Below are 18162 nucleotides of genomic sequence, written 5' to 3' on the forward strand. Positions count from 1 at the left end.
GAAAAGGGTATAGAGTAGCCTCTGGATATTATGCCTTGTACCCACTTGTCTTTTGTTATTTCTAGCCAGGCTTCTGGGTACAAGGATAAGAGACCCCCGACTGCCTCCAGAGATGGACAGGTGGGCCTACCTTCAGGCATGCTGAAAAGGCCTACCACGGAATGAATCCCTGTCGCCCTGATTTTGTGTACACCTCTGCTGCATGGATGGTGTCTCCCATTACTACTTCCCCCTCTGCCCGTGGGGCAAGAGTCACCACGGGTTTACCTTTATTTTGTTGAAAGCCATATGTGCAGCATGCAAAATGTCAAAAGTACGGCTGCAAAGAACCACAATGCAGATTCACCATGTGTTTGAATGGCAAATAAGTGAATGTTTTTTTCCCATTCAAACACATGGATCAAATGTCGAAAATGATTTTCCAGCAAACCATTTTTGACATTTGATCTTTCGATGTTGTCCGTATTTCGGCATTATGGTTTGCAGAAAAGACTGACCGCATAAATGCAATTCAGTCATTCAAAGATAAACCATCACCACGTATGTCCTGAAAAGCTCTCTGGGATTTTCAGAACCACATCTTTCCTCCCTGTTGACCTTTTGGGTAAGGTCCAGAAGGTAGTGAAAAACAGACTCCCATGGTAGAGAGAGTTTTTCCTTCTTGTTCACACTTGGTGAGTGTGTCCTTAACTCTTGGTCTGAAGAGAGATGAGCCATCGAAGGGGGCATTAACAAAGGTAGACTTAAAATGCTCCACAAAGTCACACAAACGTATCCAGGAATGGCTCCTCAGGGAAATTCCTGAACCCGTTGCCCTGCTCACTCCATCTGCTGCATAGGAAATAAGCCTCATGGAGGAGTTAACCACAGAGTTTAAGGTGGAGATCTGGGAAGAAACCTTGTCTGAAACCCCTGCAGCCACTGAACATTGTAGAGTATCTCCTAACTCTTTCCGGAAATCCCTCTGCAACCTAGTAAAATAGCTCAGGTAATTCATCGATCTAAGTGCAAATGTAGCTGAAGAGAATATGTGCTTCACATATCTGTCCATCGTACAAGACTCCCTGTTCAGTGGATGGACAGATGAGCATGTCTCTGAAAGCTACTTTTTTGTGGCTGCCACCACCACCATAGCATCTACTGGGAGACCCTTGGTAAGGAATTTCCTGTCTGCAGGCGCAGTAATAAACTTGTTTGGCCTCTGAGGAACAGGTTCCACTAAATCTGGAGACTCCCATGCCTTTCAACTAACCACTTGCATGAGCTCGTCGAGAGGCAGAGACACCCAAGTGTCAGAAGGGTGAGACCCAAAAGCCCTAAGGTATACAAACTCATCTTCAGAAGGGTTAGTGGGTTTCCAGCCACCTCTCTGCTTAAGGATTTCCAGGATGTCTGCAAAGGAGACATCCTCAGAAGGTGACTGTGGTATCAGAAATGATGGACTCCTCTGGGGAGTCTAAATGCTTCCTCTTAAAAAGTCTCTTATGAGTGACCTCTTCAGAAGGATATTCTGGAGAGGTTTTGGAAGAGAGTGGTTCACCTGATGGGATATCCTGAGGCCTAGGGTGTCCACATATCTGTGGATAGTGTGGTGCTGAGACAGACGCCCGTGGTTTTGGGAGAAGAGTGGAGCTGTCTGTGGAGACAGCACTCTCCTCATCACCCCAAAATCTCCCCTCCCCTGATCCAATGATACCTCTGGCTCTGAAGAGCCAGAAGGGATCCCTGGAATCAAGAGGGGTGGCTCTGAGGCCGATGTAGGAGCCGAGCTCACCCATGCCGAAGCCCCAAGAGGCAAGGTCAGATCTAACAAGTGTCCAATCTGACTCCCCTCCCTGGATCCGACCAGAGAGTGTTGGCTCCTAGACTCTTCGGGTTCAGGTAGAACTGAGGATGTCAGAGCAGAAGTCAGGCCTGAAGAACCCAGAATAGGTCTTGGCATCGAAGGTTCCACTATGGTGCATTCCAGACATTCTAGCTCCGAGGTCTGAGGTTGGCTATGAGAAGGAATCAATGTCAAAGGGGAGGTCATGATAAGCTCCGAATCACTCTGGGTTGGAGCTGGTAGTAGTTTGACCAGTCCCGGTGTCTTTAAGAGTCTGTGCACCACCCGATCTACCTCAATATCAGAAAGACTCATGGAGGACTGAGAGGAGGGGACAGGAGATCTAAATGGTTGGAGACGTGGTGACCTTAAAGTAGGGAAGACCGGTACCAAATCCAGGGACCAACTCTGTACTTCAAATTCTATTGGCACCAATGCTGGAGGAACTAATGATCAAGATTTTTCAGGCCCAACACTCTTTGGGTCCAAAGAAGTAACTTTTTTCAGCTTTTTTGCTAGCTTTGAATGGCCAGAAGAAAGAGATTACCTTTTTTCCAGATATGTCAGAGTTGGATGAAGGAGACTTGGTCAAATTAGAAGGACCCTGACAGTCTTCTAATGCTTCAGTGAAGGGGGACTTCAAAAAACCTCTTATTATAAGCTTGTTTTTCCTTTCAAGCAGCATTCTTGAACTAAAAGAGCGGCAAATAGAACAGGTTTCTTGCAGATGTACAGCTGCTAAACAATATACACAAATAGTGTGTCCATCTGTGATGGACATTTTTTGGTTTCATTTCACACACTTCTTAAAGCCAGAGGGTTTTCTTTCTATATGTTCTTTAGACATAATGAATATGTTAAAGTCAATAACAATAACAAGTACAAGAAAGTATCCCTGCACTCTAAATTTATATATACGTATATGTATATATATATATATATATATATATATATATATATATATATATATATATATATATATATATATATCAAACAATTATAACTCTATATATTTTTTTTTTTTAATTTTATTTTTAAACACAAGAAGAAGAAATATGTGACAATCATAACAGAAGAGGGGAAGGGGTGGCAGTTCTATAACTTAAATGAAGCTGCCTAGCTCAAAAGTGAGAGGGAAGGGAGAAAGATAGCCTTCTAACTTATGGTTTCCAGTACATTTTGCCTGACTCAGATGCTTTCTACAAGTAGAAGCCATGTGTGAAGGCTGCCAGCCTAGCTAGATAGAATTTTGTAGATAATTCTATGCCATTGTAAACATTAATGTAATCCACAGGCTGTTTTACAAATGTAAGAAAACTAAATGTAAGAAAACTATGTTATATGCTCTGAACTTCAAAAATGTAACCACTGTGCACCCTGATGGAAGAAAGCTAATAAGTCAAGCATTTTATTGCTGATCTCAAGCTCGGAGACAGGACATCTGGAGTAAGAAATTATTTCTATTGTTTTAATTTTAAGAGATAATTACTGAAGTTTTACATGTAAAATGTCTTTTATTGCTGTGGCTTCCTGCAGGTGCAGAATTACAAAAGAAATGCAAATGTTGAGTTTATGTTAGCCTGGGAACTAAAGAAGTGATAAAAATGATGCAATGTGAAATGCCTCAGCAGTACTGGGTGTTTATCAATTTAAGGCTTTCTCAGAGAGAAAGATTTGAGCATTTTGCATTTTGTCTGAACCTGAACACATCAACTCACCAGCACTCTGCCTTTGCTCTACAAGTAAGATATTTATTTAGAACAGTGATTTCTCTCAGAGATAGATAGAAATAGCCAGATTAGTCTAGCTGTTTTTTGATTTATGTCAGACTATTCTACAGTATTATTTTAAAGCATTTTCCTGTGATTTCTGAACTCTGTAATGTAATTGTGTTGAAGTAATAAGATTTGTCTTGTGTTTTTATTTATTATTAAATATTTTTAAACCTTTCAACTGTGCCTGTTTTGTGTAGAGATAATTTAAGCTCCTAGAGTACATTGCATGCATTTCGTGATACTGTCCATGCCACTCCATAGCTTTAGCCATTTGGATAACAGTAATATTGTACAGTGAAATTGGTCACCCTTTGGGAAGGACCTTATAGTAGCTGATATTAGTGGTTGGTGGCAGTGATTCCTACCTTATAATCTTGAAAGAAGAGGGGCAAAGCTGGAGAACCTGTGCCAGCCTTCCCCATGAGTGTCTGTGTGTTTGTGTATAACTCATATCTCAAAGTGTGTGTGTGTCATCTACTTGGGCAGGGATACAAAGCACTGGTTGGACACAGAGGGTGTTGGAGGTTTTAGCTTGACCACTAGGCTGAGATCTGTACCCTATAGCTGAGCCAGTGGGGAGTATTATTGGGGATCTGGAGAGAAAGGGAGAAACCAGCCCCAGACGGACTGTGATCTCTGTGTGCTCTTAGGGGAAATTGTACTTTACTGTGTGTGTACTTGTTATCCTTTCCAATGTGCATGCTCTTCACTGGTGCTAGTGGTGAGGATTGAGGCTCCTTTATTACTGGACCAGTGCATGGGCCTAACACCATGTCATAAAATTGTTGCAGATGGCCAGGATTTACAATCATCATAGAATAAAATATGAAATGAAAGAAACAAAAAGCTCTGTTTACTAACGTTTTAAAAGCCTTGCATTACTGATGTGCTTTCCAGAGTGGCAGCAGCAGTCAGGTAATAAAATGCCTGAAAGGCTACTTTTCTCAATGGGTAAAGTGCACAGATTAAACTAATGAATGGCTCACAGAGAGAGCTGTTGTCAGTACAACTGAAATTTGAGATGGAATTTGGTTAGCACCTTTGAAACTTCCTTCAGACAGTCTTCCCCCACCCCCTCAGCCAGTGGTAAGCATGATCAGAAAGGCAAACCTGAAATGTAAACAAAGGCTGAATCAAACCAAAAAGAAAACCCTGGGACTGTCCCTTTAAAAACTTTTCCCACTGAGCAACTAACAGTGGACACAGATATGATGTACTAAAAGGGTAACACATGTTTCTTAGTCTGGTAATGCATGACTTATGATGAACTTACCCTGAATTCAAACTGCTGACTATCACAGGAAGTTAACAGTAACTGTCTGTAGGATTACTCATTTGTGTTTTAGCACATGTAGCTTTCACATGCTAAAAGAGTAGCTATTTTAACATAAGGTAACATTCTAGTCAGAACACTAGTAACCATAAGCTTAACAGTCAGTGAGGCCTTAATATTCGGAGAATTGTTAACAGTGTAGTAAAACTTTGCTCATTTTTTCTGCTCTTCATGTGTATCTGTCAGAACCTTAAACTAACAAGACAGTTTTTTCTCCTTCTCTCTTTATCTATCAGTTACCCAGTTTCAGACTCAAACAGATACTGTGTCTTTCTCTGAGGTATATTTGTCACACAATGCACTGAGCTGCACTTTGGTATTTTTCTAAATAATCTAACTAAATAATGTTGATTTTTATTGGGTTATGCCTTGGTTTAGTGTTTTGTTTTGTTTTATAGTTGCTTTTTCATCAAGACTGGTTTTCTGAGTATTTGTGTTTTGAGTTTTGTGTATAACCAGTGTTCCAGGCATGGCAACACAAGATGAAGGAACTTCTGGAGGTTTTATTGACAATTAATTCAGTTGCAGAGGATTTCTGGATTACTATGTTGATCATCCAACTAGCAATGGAAGGACTCCAGTATTCTATCTCTACTCTATCTTAGAATTTTTGCCTCAAGAGCTTTTTACTGCTGCCAAAGCATGGTCAATTTTAACTGAAAACACATTAGTATTGGACAATGGTAACTATAATTCTCTTGTTAATTTTGACGCTCCTAAGATATCAGAACTACATTTTACTAACAACAGCAATTTAGGGTATCGTTATCCAAGACAACTAATCCATTTACTGTTCATTCTCTTGAAGGAAGTCTAATTCAGCTTGCATTACTGACTCTTCTACAGTCAAGAGTTTGTTGCAACAGTTTGATGTCAGTCATTGGCTTACAATATTTTTTATTATGAGGAATGTATTACTCAGAATATTGTCCTCAAAGGATTTAGAATATATAAATTTTCCAATGAGCTTTCTCAGCATGATTCTTTTTATACTAGGATGGTTGATTTTTTCAGTGAAATTCGATACATTGTGTTTATTAATAGAACACAATGAGTAAATGACTGCATCTCTAAACAAGGAACTTAGAGACCTTGATGAAAAACACATCCCACTATCAAATAAGATTGCTAGCATTTGTCAATGAAATTTCATCTCAATGAAAATATTTTGCTAGCCCCTTTTCTTAAATTAAGGGCAGCTAGACTATAGAATTATTTTTAATGGAATGTTTTAACATTTTAATTTTTTTATATAAATTATGTATTGGTTTTATTACTTAGGTCTTGAGTATGTATTTCTGAAACCCAACAGTATTTTTACCATGTGGCTTTGCATTGAATCTAGGTAAAGGAGACTTTATGTATCTATTTGATATAATTTGATAATTTTATACCTGCTTGTTGTTTATTTTATCTTTTATATAAAAAAATACATTAGCTTACAAGTGAGTATAAGTGTTCACTTGATAATGTATTTTAAAGTTGTTTTTTTATTAACTATTTTTCATATATGAGTTAATTCACTACACTCACAAACTCCAGTAAAAGTCAATGGTTGATGTTATTAACTTCAGGTGGAGATTACAAGCTGTTAATTAATCAAGAATGGAATGGGTATTTATAGAAAGCTAGTGGTAATGGGAAAATATATGATGAAGTCCGATGTTAGAGGATGAAAAACACGGTGATAAAAATTAAGCATTTAATGTTTTTCTTTTTTTTTTTTTTAATTTTCCTTTTTTTATTGTTGTATGTCTATTTTGGTCATAAAGTCTAATTTGGGAAGTACTTGAGAGCCTTGATTTACTACCTGCACCTCATTTGTATCTGCATCATTTTGATTGCTAGCATTTCATCAGAATATGAAGGTGTGTATTGCTATGGATCGCAACATTTGACTATTTATTGAAATAAAAGAAAATCAGTAGGGACCAATTGGCATACAAGTAAGGTGAAGCATAGCCTCTTCCCAAGATGTTATCACATAAGACACAACAAGAACCAGCTTCTTATGCATCTGCTGTTGAACGGCATGGCAATATGTTTACTCCCAGTCTTTCAGGCATGGAAGAGAGAATGGATTTCACATCTTTAGACAACACTAATGTTTTTTTAAGACCAGCACTACCAGCAATGATGTTGAGAAGGTCGTAAAGGACAGTGGGAGAACAAACAGGTGGTTCCAACAACCACTTTTAGGCCAATTTCACTCAATGAGGCCAGAATATGAAAGTAAGAGACAAGGTCACAGGCAAGAAAAGGAACACAGGATGGGGAAAATCTGTTTATTCATGAGAGATACCATCCCTAATGAACTGGAAGAACATATATAATTTTACTAAAGAGGCATTTACATTTCAACAGATTTATTTACTTCAAAAAGGATGTTCTTTTATTCCTAGTCAGTGCATTAACTTTCCATGTACTTTAATTGATTTATGAATGTTTAATCATCAGTTGAATTTGAAATATCTGTTAAAAGACATTAAACCTGGTTTACCTCTTGCAAATGTTGTGATTCAAGCTCATACCCTGTTTGCTTATACTACTGTTTAAATCTTCTAAAAAAATATCAATTTACTTTTGATCCTCCATACTTTGTTCACTTGAAATCTGAATTTTGCGCTTATTTTACTTTTTAATAAGTTGTTCATGTATTAATGTTTTTTACTTGCTTATGTCTGGAGCTTTTCTCCTCGGGTCTCTGCTGAAAAAGGGCTTCTTGCCCAGCCAGATTAACCCGGTCAACAAATGTCAAATAAATAAAAATAAAAAAAATAAATTAGTCATTTTGATGTTATTGATTGTAGATAACCTTCCACTTATTATACTCCACTGCAGTCTAGTATATAATCCTTACATAATTCTTGTGAAAAAGATACAAATGTTTGTAAAAGTAAACCAAAAGATAGTTTTTATAATTTTAAATAAACATGAAAGGCAGGCTATGGCTAAAGTGACAAAGAGGTTTGGTATAAGATTTATGAGAGCTGATAAACGAAGTGTAATGGCTTTTATGTATCATGAAGATTATGTGTTAGAAGTGGAGAAAATGTTAGCAAATTACAATGAATGCAAAGTCGTTGCACTGATGCAAGTCTATCAAAGATACAGCTACATTAATAATGTGTTATCTGATTTGTTGGTGGAAGGTAGAATTATGTCTAGTTTGTATCATTTTATGACAGTAGAATATTCTAGAATCAGTTCGCTTTTTAGCATACCAAAATTGTATTCTAATAACTATCCATTACCTTTTAGACCTTTTGTTTCAGCACCCGGTAGTATTAAAGAAGTGATTTAAATTTTTATTTTTTAATACTATTTTGAACCTTATTGTACAAAAATGTCTAGTTATGTTAGGGCTTCTTGGAATCTTTTGGATTTCTTAAGACAATATCAGTTTTCAGGATGCGAAATTGTATTGCTGAGATTGGACATTAAGTTCTTACACACATATTTTATTAGATAAAGGAATTCATTTTCTTAAGTTATAATATTATACATTTTATACTAATAATGGCATCAATACTTTATGCTTATTAATGTACATTATGCTTGAAAATAATTTCATCTTCAATTGTATTTATCAACAATTAAAAGGAGTAGTGATGGGAGCTACAATTGCTCATTTGCTAATTTAGTTTTGGGGTGGTGAGATACCAATATTTTGCCCAGAATTCCATGCTACTCTGATGTTTTATACTATAAAAGGTTTGTTGATGATTTATTTTTATGGGATGGCACTGTTGCTAAAGTGGAACAATTCGATAGAACATTGAACCAAAGTACAAAATTGTTGATGATTTCTCTAGGTTCTGTGGTTACAAGTATCAATTATTTGGACTTCTTAGTTGCTTATGATCAAGACAACATAAAGTTTAGTAGTTGCATATTTAGAAAACTTTTTTTGTTAACAACTGTTTGCACTACATTAGTCCTCATCCCCATTTTATTAAGAATAATATACCACATGGACAAATGATAAGGTTGCCCAGGTTGACTACTGATTAAGACATTGTTTGCAGGATATTGAAGAAATTATAGAAATGTTTGTGATAGAGAATATGATAGAATGGGATTGGAAAAAATCCCAGAAGAAATCAAAGTAAAATAAATGACTTAATTCCCATGTATATTGCATACTGGAATTAGTAAGTATGTTAAAAGTAATATGAACAATAAATTACGAAACAGTTTTGTTTTGTTTTACAAATGTTAATAGACAGCAGAGGTATTAAAGATGTCATTTATATCCGTTCATCCACATCCTCTTTTTTCTATTTTTGTACATGGGGTCAGGGTGTCACTTCAACAGTGGGAATCATCTAGAACCAAAGTTCACACTGCCTGGGGGCGAGCCCTGCCACGGTTGCTCTTCCATACCACACATTTCCAAGCATACTCATACCTATGGCCAACTTAGAGTGCGCAATCCGCCTAATACATGTCTTTGGAACGTGGTAGGAAACCAGAGCCTCCAGAGGAAACCCACACAAACACAGAGAGGACATGCAGACTTTGCACAGAAGGAACCCCAGCTGATAAATTTTAAAAGGAAATGTTGATTTGTAGACCTAGTCAATCAATTTCCAATAAAAAGTCTTGCTCATTAAAACAGATACTTGAAAATGAGGACACAAATGTACCTGTAAGTGGAATCAACAAATGCAGAGGTACGTATAAATGCATTTTTTGTACTGCATTAATATTATGCAGCTGGATAGGACAATAGTTTTTAAAGAATTTTTAATTGCAATTCAATAGGTATAGTCTATATTGCAGTTTGTTCACATAATGAGGCATACTATATAGGTGTGACCACACATACATTGTCCAAAAGGATAAAGGAACATTTATATTGTATTAAAATGAAGAATGAAAATAATGATTTATGTAAGCACACTAACAAATTTAATAAGAAATTTGCATATGCTAGTGTTATTAAATTAAGTGGCAGTTACAGTAATAAAATGGAAGTGGTGGAAAGACTACGGCAGATTAATTTACAGACAGACACATTTCCAGGGTTAAATGAGATCTGTGACATGGATATCCCACCACTGCCAACCAATATGCTATGACCCTCCAATTCTGGGCCAGTAATCAAGGATCATCAGTCCTCACCATTGGCACCTGTGGGGCATGTTCACTTGATACACACACATTAATTCCAGATGCAGCTCTCTGCATCAAGTGCAATTTTCCTTAAGCGCACAAAGAGACCACAATCAGTCCGGGGCTGGTTTCACCTCTTTCTCCAGGTCCCCAATAACACTCCATATGGCATCACCAGGGTCTGTGTAGACTATTTAGTTTCCAGCAATGGGGATTTGTATTGGAAAGAAGTCAGATGACCAGAAGTGGTCATTCTGCAAGCTATCTCAGAAGTAATATTTTAGATATTATTTTGAGAAGTCTCTTAGTGAGACAGAGCATTCTGCATTCTGTGTTGGGGCTGGCAACAAGAAGAACCATTCACCACATCATCTGCCTTGCTCTATTAAGTAAGTTATTAGAAAATAGTATAATTATCTTAGACTCAGCCAGGAGTATATTGAAGCTTAGCTTAAATATTAGGAATACAAATGTTGGCTGTTTAAATGCACTCTTCCTAAAAAATCTACTAACTCAAACAGCATAAACAGGAAGGAGGGCGTTAGGCAGAATGTCCACACTTAGCATTTGCAGTAATACCACAGTTCTAAATAAGTTCCAAATGAACCAAAGATTCTTAGTCAATACCAGGTTTACAAAGTTCCACACTTCGGTCAATAAACCCCCTTGCAAAAATCCAGTGGTCCAAGTAGAGTTAATAATATGGACAATAGTAAGAAGTCGCCAGCTAATACCAGACCATGTGGGAAATGCAAATTTTGTAATACCATAGATGAATCAGCAAGGTTTAAACATCCAGTAAGCCAGGAAGTTTTTAAATTTTATTGTGAGGCAGATTGTGAAACAACACACGTGTTATACCTAGCTATGTGTCAATTATGCCCAGCCTTTTATGTGGGCAAGACAGACAGACGTCTTAGAGAAAGAATAAGGGAGCATTTATATAACATCAGGATAGGCTCAGATAAAAATGCCCTTTCTAAACATGTAGCTTCTACTTCTATTGAACATAATTTTAAGTTCATGGTAATGTACGTTAATAAACCTACTATACGTAGGGGTCCTATACGTAACACAACCGAACGTAATGAAAGCAAATGGATAATTAAGCTTAGAGCAGATCGTGAACCAGGACTTAATAATAGAGTCCCTATTAAGACTATTTTAAAAGATAGGAGAATAAAAGTCAATAAAATAGTATAAGTGTTTTCTAACTAGATAGTTGACATGGTACAATACCAAAAGATAGAATAGACTTTATGTCATATCATTTTAAATTTGATTATATAATGTACTATAGACAAACGTATTATAGACATGGTTTCAGTATTACATTACTGATATATGAGTAGGTCCAGCGCATAACACAACACATATTATGTGTGATATACTATATATACATTTACATTAGTTAGATAGAGGATGTTAATTAGACAGGGGGTAGCATTATTTTAGGCCACTGTATTCCTATGCCACAGTAATAACCTTGAGTATTACAGTTATAGGTATATGATTTAGTTAACATTATCAGTTAGGTTTTTACATAGTTAGAATAAATTTCATACATAAAAATTTTATGTTTCACGTTTTTAAACTGATATGTTGTTCTTAGAAAAAGTTATAAAATTTTAATAATTGATAATTAATTTTTTGATATATGTAATTATAAATATTTAGTTTTTCATTTTGCTTCATTCTAAGCAATACTATTGTACCTTACATTTCAACATATGCATCTCGTAGGCATGTACCCTAAGTATTGCTTAAAAAGGAGACTTGGTTAAAGGGCATATAGTATAGTTTAGTTTAGACATAGATTTATTGTACATGTACCATTATTGAGAACTGAACAAATGGTAAAGATTATTATTAACAAATATTCTTGATTTAAACGTGCACCTGGTTATATTATTGTTTTATATACAAGTATACTGTACGTAGTAAATGCGTGAAATGTGGTAAAAATGCGAAAACGATCAAACTCGTATGCATATATTTTTAAAAGCTAAATAGCAATTTTATTTATATATATATTTTGTTGTAAAATTTTTGAAGTATTTAGAGTGCTGAATATCTTACTAATGTTTTATAATGAATTGATGTGGGAATTGTGTTTTATACTATACATGCAAAGGTGCACAAGTTTTTAAAATGATCAATGAGTCATATTAACTAAAGGAAGTTGCATTAATACCTATTATGGTATAAAAGTGATCTGAATGTATACTTTATCTGTGGCCTGATGAAGCCTATGGGTGAAAGCGCTTGCCAATCTATTGTACTTTAATAAAATCAAGTTATTAGTTCATTTACTTTGGTCGATCCATTTCTTTGGCTGTTAGACGAGATGAAGTGAAAACCGCTGGATTTTTGCAAGGGGATTTATTGACCGAAGTGTGGAACTTTGTAAACCTGGTATTGACTAAGAATCTTTGGTTCATTTGGAACTTATTTAGAACTGTGGTATTACTGCAAACGCTAAGTGTTGACATTCTGCCTAACGCTCTCCTTCCTGTTTATGCTGTTTTAGTTTAAATATTGTTTTTTCTTTATTTTCTAAGCCTGCCTTCGATGTTATTTTAAATATTTCCTGTGATTCAAACTGTGATGTCACTGTGAATATATGCCTAGTATTTTCTTGTTCTTTTATTATTTATTATTACATATATTTAAACCTTTCATTGTGTCTGATCTTTGTAAAGCTATTTAAGTTTTGACAGTACTTGCATATTTATTTGGTGACACTGTGTGCACCACTCTTGATAGCCTTGCTCTTGTTCAAACTAAAATTTGTATTGATATTAATTTCACTCACTATATTGGGTACCGTTCGAAGAAACTTAAAGTAGCTACCAGGAGTGTCTGATGGCAGTCATAACTTTATAGTCTGGGCAGAAGGAGGCATAGCTAGTAAACCTGTGCCAGCCTTTCCCAAGTGTGTGTGTGTGTGTGTGTGTGTGTGTGTGTGTGTGTGTGTATGTGTGTGTGTGTGTGTGTGTGTGTGTGTGTGTGTGTGTGTGTGTGTGTGTGTGTGTGTGTGTAAATCAAATCTCAAAGAGTGTGTATGTCACCTACTTGGCAGGGACATGAAGCATTGGTTGGACACAGAGGGTGCTGGTGGCCTTGGCTTGGACACTCAGCTGAGATCTCAACTCTATAGCTGTGCCAGTGGGGAGAAAGACAAAGAAACCATCCCCAGACTGACTCTGCTCTTAAGGGAAATTGCACTTGATGCAGAGAGCTTCATCTGGAAATACTATGTGTGTACCTGTTATCCTCCTAGTGAACATCCCTCACAGGTGCCAGTGGTGAGGACTGAGGCGCCTTAATTACTAGCCCAGAAGTGGAGGGTCATATTAGGACCATTAACATTAAGTGTTTTTAATAGATGGAAAGCTTGGCAATAAAATATAATAAAATATAATAATAAAATGTAATAAATTATAATAAAATATATTGATTAAGTGAAATGTAAAAAATAGAGTATTTCATGCACAAGTTATTTAATTTAAACTGTTTTAGAGATGCAAACTGTATGATTTGTGTTTTGTGATTTATGTATTTATAAAAATTTGTAACACATTTGTTATACTGAATTTTAAAGAAACTGTTGTGTTAATTTCGTAAGTTAGTAACTAACTGTTTTAAGTGATTGTGTATAATGATTGGTTAGTGATGGGCACATGGCTGTATATAAACACAATGCTAATGAACGTTGATACAATTCTAAAGAAGTCCAGCTTATTTGGTGGACAAAAACACTAAATAAATCACATTGATTTCCTTGGGTTACACCATGTTTTGGTGTTTTGTTTATTTTTCGAGTGTTTTTTTGCCAATAAAAAAGAAATTAAATGCTTCACTTTTTAGGTACAAGTGGAAATCTGAGCACTATATCAGTTGTCAGTAACTTAATTCTCAATGAAGGATTCATGCTAACTCAAATGTTCAAATAATTGCAATTCCTATGTTGGTGAAATGGTGAATGGTTGGTAAAAGGGGGTCTATATTGCAACATTGAATGCTTAAAACAGCGAATGATGTTACATCGACACATTTTCAGCGAAAGCTGAAAATGTCGAATTCACAGAACAGCGATTTCTTTCCTAGGGAAAGAAATCGCTGTTCCAACCCCCGCAAAAAAAAAAACATTACACACTTCCAAACACATACACACATACCCAATCCTAATTATACCCCCCCCAAAAAAACAGTAAACAACTAAATACTCATATGCACATAACCCAAACATACATTTAACAAAAAAAAAAAAAAAACAGTAAACATTTTAAACCATACGCACTTACCTTAACCCACACCCTAACACTAAGGTCAGTAACTCTCGCACATTTACATAAACAGCACCAAACACATACACACTTACCTTAACCCTAATTCTACCCCCCCAAAACAAAAGTAAACAACTGAAAACACATACACACATAACTCAACCATACATTTAACACAAAATATAAAACAGTAAACACTTTCATACATATGCACTTACCTTAACCCGCACCCTAACCCTAAGGTCAGTAACTGTTACACAATCATGCTCGGGAGCTATGCCAGACAAGGGACCACACTACACTTCAGAACACAGCAAAATGACAAAGCGGTCAAGCAACTTCTTTCTCAGGGAAAGGATTTGCTGAACAGCCGCTTCGCTGTTTTCTGCCTGTTCGCTCTATATGTGTTGACAAAAACGCATTCCACATAATGCGTTTTTGTTGTACTCATAGGAACCCAGTAAAAGGTATTATATCACATCTGTATCTTTGTGTTTTCTGTCAGTAGACCAACATAGCATTTCTTTTTTTTTTTCTACAAAACCCTGTTAATACTCCCATTTATGTATTTTCTCAGATCCATAATGCATTTAGAAAAGCAGAGATCATGTTTCTGTGAGTACCATACTATCACTCTATATATTTTTAATTACACCACTTCCCTTTTCTGATATTAACTGCCAGTGCTAGAAACGTTGTTATTATTCCTTACCTCCTCAAGAAGCAAAATAAACTAGATATCTCAGTTTCATATTCAAATGTAAGTGCTTAAACCAGGCACTTTACAAATAAACAAACATATAAATAATAAAAATAAGTAACAACATAAAAACAACAGTGATATAAGCTGATAAAATATGACATAAAATCAAATATAATGGCACACAGTGGTGCTGCTGATGATAGAGTAACCCCCATATCCAACTCACATAAAATAAGTTTTCAGGGACTGCTTAAAACCACAAAGCATTATGACTACTCCTTCAGCCAACCTGCTAGTAAATTCTAATGGTTCAGTCATTGAAAAGCAATGGAGAATGATTGTTAGAATGCTCTAACTACTCCCTTGGAACTGCTAAGGTACCCAGATTGGTTGGAAATAGGGGTCAGGGTGGAAGATGCCAGAGAAGCAGCTCATGATTGTAGGGGTATCCAGATCACATAATGATATGTAAGCCAGGAACAGAACTTTATAGAGAATATAAGATCAGACTGCTACCTAGAGCAGATGATGCAGAAGAGGTAAAATACACTGGTATCCAGGTATCCCCATCAGTAGAAGAGCAACAGAGCTCTGCACCAGCAGCCAGTGGTCAAGTTTTTAGTCTTGTACCCAAGATACAGGAAGTCTGTGAGGGCTGCAAGGTACTTAATAAGGGCAATGTTGCTATCATAGAAAGAGCCCTTCAATGGCAACTACCATCAGCATTCCAGCTTATCAATTAAAATTAAAGTTGTGGTCACCAGCTGTTATTAACATATTTAGCACCTCATCTGAAAAGCATGAATTTTTCTTCCAATCTTAACATTTTTTCAGATACTTGTCCAGCATTTTTTTCATCATCCCAGCTCATGCCCATTGATTTAGATATTAAATACCTCCAAACAATAATTATAATAAACTTTCTTATTAGCACAAAGCCTCCTTTGTCAGACTTTTACTTCCACTGAATGTGCAGAGGTGATCTCAAAACTAAAACCTAATAAAGTCCGATATATATATATATATATATATATATATATATATATATATACATATATTTGAAGTTGATAAAAATCAGTCCTAAAGATTTGGTTTCTTTCTCTTTCCTAGTGTCCTACAACAGCAATTATCTGAATATATAGCCTAGTCCTTACCTTAAGCATTCTTAAACTTGGTTAAGTTAACCATGCATCCCCCTAGCCAGAAGATTCTTCAGCCTTCTTATATTAATTCATTTAATTAATGTTGTTTTATTGAATCTTGAATGTTGTGTTAGTTGGTGTAGAATGTTTTTTAGTGGGTCTAGAATGCTGTGCTATTTGTTGTAGAATGATGCCTTAGTTTGTCTAGAATGTTGTGTTAGTTGGTGTCGAATGTTGTTTTAGTGGGTCTAGAATGCTGTTCTAGTTGGTATAGAATGTTGTTATAGAGGTTGTAGAACGTTTATTTGAACCCTGTTGATGTGGAGCGTAATTACTTTTGTCCCTTTGAAACTGCACAATTGTTTTACATAGAGGTAAGGCTACCCACTACCCTACACACATGTAGGGGGTCTTACCCCTGTACTGGCTTTGATATATTCAACAATGAAGTCACACATCCATGGGAAAGGTTATAACTTGCATAGTTTTGAGTCCATTCATGAATCAGCTTCATATAATTGGGTTTTCCATAAAACTGCCATGACTAAGAAATATCAGTTTCATCACAAAGGAATGCAAACTCAATATAACAAAAAAGTAATTGATCTATTTAATCCTTGGCATAACCCACAATATATTTAATTGTAGCCCTTGATGGTAAAAAAAAAAATATTTTACTAAGGTAAACTGGAAATGATATTCCTTCTGAAATTATGAATTCACTGGAAATTATTTACAATGATGTTCCAAAGTTTCCTTTCTAGTGCCCATAGCATTATTCTTCAGATGATGTTTCCTAAAGCTTGTTATCTTGTAACTTGGTTTGACAACATGTAAAGTGATTTACTTGATATTGCGCATTATCAAGTAAATTATAAGTTTATCTTTTCTCAAAGGTACCATGATAAAGTGTGTTTTGTTTGGTTTCAGTAGTGCCTTTCTCCAAGGTGGCATGACCTCAGAGTGAGAACAATAAAGTTTTGGGATGGAAGAAAAAATCCATCAAGGTAAATCTACTTTGGCATTTTGAAACCCTTATGCTTGGTTTGTATTTTCATTTACAGAAATGCTATCTGCATTTCTTTCAACATACAGTGTTTACACTGATTGTGTGTAAGGTGTTGTGACTTACAAGGCTGTGCCTTGCTGTTTTGTAGAAGAACCATATGCCAAACGTAATAAAAAGTAAGACATTTTATAGCCACATCTATTTTATGCTCACAGCATTCAGATAGGACTGCCTCCGTTCCACATCCCAAAGATGAGTTGTAGGTGAACTGACATTCTTCCATAGGTGCCCATGGTGTGTGAGAGTTACTGTGCACATCATGTGATGGGCTGCCATCCCATCAGGATTAGTTCCTCTGCCTTCTGCCTAATGCACATTGCGATAGGCTCATGCTCTTCTGTGATCCTGAACTGTATTAAGTAGATAATCAAAGAATGAATTAATAAATATACCCTTTGACTCAAAGGCTTAAAGAGAAAAGTAACACCCAAAGGCTACAAATCCATAGCTCTTCCATAAACTTGCAAATAAACCTAATGACCAGTTCCCACATGCCTGCCAACTGTTTGATCTCTTTGGGATCTCTTTGGGACATTTCTTGGTCATCCTTTTAACCATTCACATTCTCTGTCTTCATTTTACTGCTGTCAGTATATTCTTGTTAGGTGAGGTCGGCCTCGCTTATATAATTATTAGTACATGTTGTACAATAGTTGTAAAGCCTTAGATCTTTACTGTACAGCTGCTTATAATAAATCAAATACTTTTTAAATAATTTTGAAATAATTGAAAACACTTCTCTTTCCATCTATAGTGCAAAAATATGATAATCCAAAATGGCACTGATAATTGAACCTGTATGAAAATGGCACTGATAATTAAACCTGTATGAAAATGGCGCTGATAATTAAACCTGTATGAAAATGGCACTGATAATTAAACCTGTATGAAAATGGCGCTGATAATTA

Source organism: Protopterus annectens, chromosome 15.part0, assembly GCF_019279795.1.
Source record: "Protopterus annectens isolate FY-2018-M chromosome 15.part0, PAN1.0, whole genome shotgun sequence".
Taxonomy (NCBI): domain Eukaryota; kingdom Metazoa; phylum Chordata; order Ceratodontiformes; family Protopteridae; genus Protopterus; species Protopterus annectens.